The sequence below is a fragment of the Ambystoma mexicanum genome, chromosome 2q (genome assembly GCF_040938575.1).
Source record: "Ambystoma mexicanum isolate Mex_15411 chromosome 2q, UKY_AmexF1_1, whole genome shotgun sequence".
Lineage (NCBI taxonomy): Eukaryota > Metazoa > Chordata > Amphibia > Caudata > Ambystomatidae > Ambystoma > Ambystoma mexicanum.
Window position 1 is genome coordinate 461279438 of NC_090924.1, and position 4382 is coordinate 461283819.

The window sequence follows — 4382 nt, forward strand, 5'->3', positions numbered from 1 at the left end:
TTATGTTTATAGATTTGGCTTTTCATATGGAAAAAGGGTGAAGACGTTAAGCTTTTACTAAATCATCACTGTCCTGAAAATGGCCCAACATTGACTATTTAGACCACCGTAGACAACGATGGGACTATGAAAAAAAGGGGCCGAAACATATGTCGACCTATAGAAAATCCAATTGTGTGTTTTCCAATTGTCATACATATTAAAAATAACTAATATGTGTTAAGAAAAATGTCAATTGCCGAACCAGGATGCCACAGAATGAGTGAATTGGTATGAATGGAATGAGTGGGATATGATAAAGCCTATAAAGTGTATATTTTTTCTATGAAATTTTATCTTAAACGATTAAAGAGATTTATTGATATCTGCATTACGGTTTTTGTACACCAACTGTCTCTTCTAAAACAATAGTTGTGTATATATATATATATGCCAGCTTCTCAGCACCTGTACCTGTTGTGTTGCCAGACCTTGAGAGAGGGGTAGTCAGTCTGCCTTTTGTGTTTCTATTACCTCTGAAGTATATGTGTGAGAGTAGTGAGTGTGCATGTTGAGGACGAAGTGTGAGAGCTAGGATGCAAGAGTGAGAACTATGGTGTGAGACACGAGTTTGGGCAAGGCTTCAAAAGAGCCAGAGTTAAAGAGTGTGAGAGATGGTGTTGGAGAGAGCCAGGTTGCAAGAGAAGAGGTGTGTGGGAAGCTGGTAGAGACAGAGTACATGTGTTTTGTGACTGGGTGCATGAGAGAAAGCAGGGTGCTAGAAAGGGTGCCTGCATGTGGAGTGCTGGGAAGGTAAAAATTAGCCCATTAAAGGTGAAATGTGGAAAATAAGGGTCAGTTAAAAGATAAGCAATGTGCAGGGCAGGAGAAAGAGGATGTGAAAGATGGGTGCCTGCATGAGTTACCAGCGCGAGGGTGGGAGGCCAGAAGAGAGAGAGAGGGCATGTGTGTGTGTGTGAGTTAATGTGTGTGCGCATGCCATTTGAGGAAGGGGGAGGCAAACAAAAGAAATGAAGAACAGAGGTCTGGTAGGGGCATGGGGGAGTTTTCAGGGAGACGGTAGGGGAGGGAGGAAAGACACTGGAATCTCAGGAATTTTGATTTTGGGGGGGGCTTTCACTGATTGTTTTTTTTTTGTTTTGTTATGCTTGCAGGACTGCACTGCTGTGGACTCCCTGCCCGAGTGTGGCTTTATCTCTGCAGCAATGACTGTAACGCTTCCAGCACATTGGCAAAAAGAATGCAGGTGAAGCAAAATAACGCATTTTTATTTTGCTTCACCTTTCATTCTTTTTTGCCGACTTTAAATGCTAACATGCGTTTTTTTTTTGCTTTTGTTCTTTTTGCCCAGGTTAGAGTGGACTCAGCCCCATTGAACCACAGCCATCAGGTTTGCAGGCTGGACAACTCACCATTGCACTACATAACCTGATGAAAAACAACTAAGGTGAAATGTCCAAGTTCGGTACCGCAAATTTCAGGGAAAACCTTTGTATTGGTTCTTGGAGTTTACATGTGCACATTTCAACGTGTTGATTTTATGGAAGGCTAATGCCTTTTGTCCTATGCAATTTGGGTGGTTGTGAAAAGGCAATTTAATGAAATATGCATATTTCAATTTGAACTAACTGAGTATTAGAGAGCAGCTGCTCTCTAACACCCAGCACCCGCCGTAATAATGCAGCCTGCTCGTAGAAGGCAGCAGGCTGCGTTATGTCGTCGGCGGGTGCTGGTGTTCGTGTCCGACGATAATATTTCTCTCCGAATATTATTCTCAGACACTTGCTAACACCAGCACCTGCAGTAATAAACGCAGCCTGCTGATTGCAGAAGGCCATGAGAATAATATTCGGAGAGAAATATCGTCGGACACGAACACCAGCACCCAAACACATTTGCATTAAAAGGGCCTGGCTCCCCCACTCAAACCTCCCATAGCACTGTGACTCCATCGGCCTCCTTACCAGAGAACGTTGAGCCAGAGTGTGAGAGGGGGCTGAGATCCTCCTCTCACGACAGATGTGATGATGCTGCATCCGGGCTGGGCTGACATATCATTGATGCAATGTTTTTAGCCCTGCCGGGTGCTTCTACCTAAACCTGCAGTGCACGCTGTGCACAGAGGCAGAACAACTTTAAAGGCACAATCTTTTTCTTTTTACTTTTTGCTGTGGAAATCATATCGCAGTTGGTGCGACATGATTATTAAAATACACAGCAAACATCATTATTATATCACAAATTGCAATGCGATACCGCTTATTTTATGCCTTGTAGATCAATCATCGTTAAGACTTGTACAATAGTGTAGAAGGTTTCTTTATAAATTTGTTTAAAGAGGTTTTTTTGGTACTGTACATTTCAGTTATCAAAACATATGAACTTAAAAAATATAAACTTCAAGATTGCCAATTAATTAACGCAAGTTTTCCGTCATTAATTGGTCCATTCATTAGTTGAAGTATTGTTTGAATGTAAACAATTCGATTACATATCTCTTGTATTGCAATCTCAGTTGAATTCACAATATATCGTTTTTTCAATGATGAATATCCTGATAGGCGCACACAAATACATCAGCCTATTGTCTACTACGCGTTTTGGGCATTATGTGCCTGTCTTCAGGTAAAATAATATCTGGATAATTGGATTCTGTAGATTTCAACAAAAACGTAATATATTGTTTTAGTCAACTATTTTGTGTTATTCATCTCATATTACACTAAGTAAGGATTCCATGTATGTGCACTAACTTGTAAGTGGACTTGACCACTGATTGATGCCCTTCAATTTTCTGATAACGATTCTGTAAATAAATACATTTGGGTTACAAAGGTATTCCAGTAGCCTCTAAAATGGAGTTGTGTGGGACCAGTCGCTACAGTGCGCTGTGTCCCACTATGAGACCATTATTACTTAAATTGTCATTTAATTCACTAATATATTGTTAGTGCACTCACCTTGCTTACACTTAGTGGGTCTGGTTTAACATGGACCGCAACTACTGGATTTGCTGCATAAGTTCTTACCACGTTTAGCTGAAACGATATTCATTAAACCTTGCTTTAATATTTGTGTCTCTAATATTTTGTTGTATAACTTAGTTTAATGTTTACATAATTGTACCTCGCTTTGTTCAAGTGATGCTTGAGTGCAGATGACTTGTCCGTGTAAATGGTGTTGCTGCGTTAGTGGGCAGCTGTTTCTTAGAAACATAATCTTCACGCAGTATTCTTCTAGTCCGTAATCTATCTGCCATAGATCTGACAATTATGTCAGGATCCACGTATCATAAGTGAATGGCATCAGTTTCGCTATGTACTGTTAAAGTTTAATGGCTGCTCATTGTTCTTACCTCAGCCTGACAGATATGTAGTTGAGTAGATCACATTAATATTGTAAGCTTTCACAGTCTCGATGCTTGTTAAGTGTTTTTCTAGATCAACTGCTATGTCCTTTTAGCGCAGCACGATCTGCGTGTGGAATGGTAATAAATGTAATTATAACCCCATATATAATCTGCTGTCCATTGTGTAGACTAACTTCGAGGAAACTTAGTCTCACTTATGCTTTTCTCTGAAGTCCACGGAGCGTTTGCAGAATCATTCTCTGACGGGAGATTTTGCGTGTTGTTTCATTGCTAAGCATAGGGAAGCAGCCTCTTTCCTATGTTTCCTTGCACCTAGGTGGTTACTCAGACAATGCAGGGACGAGTCCGCCATATTGGTTGAGTATATTTGTGTCTCTCACCTCTCTGTTTTGGTTGTTCTAACAAACTAATGTGTTGTTAAGCTAACTTGGAGGAAGTGCAGAATGTGCATTTCATAGCGTCCCTGTAGATGAGTGCATGTTGATCACCTTGCATTACACCAGAGTTGGGCAGGTTATAGTTTACAATATTGTGTATCAAGGTGCTTCTGGGGTATTGATCGCTTCGTGTTATTAGTATTCGACCACATAATACAACTCAGGGTGGTTACTCCTTTTTTGCATAATTTACATCCTATGGTAAGCAATATCTTTAACATCAATACATTTTCAAAATTTGAAGATATAATTCATACTTATTTATATGCACGCTGAGTACTACATTCATAAACAACCTTTAGCATCTTCAGGCTAACAGTATATGTTGACATTGATAATGGATAAACTTGATGTATAAATCATACGTTGTATGTAATCAGCAGACATAATTAAGATGGAATCTAATTGCTGGAATACTAATTCAAAGTGGTTTCATATGCGAGTTTGTGAATCACATTTGTCCATGGTCCAAACAGTTAATATGTTACATTTCGTGCTATAAGTAACAACTAAGGTCCCAGTCTAAATTCATCCCTCTTGGATGCATTGAGTCAAGTTTATCTATCCAATATAGT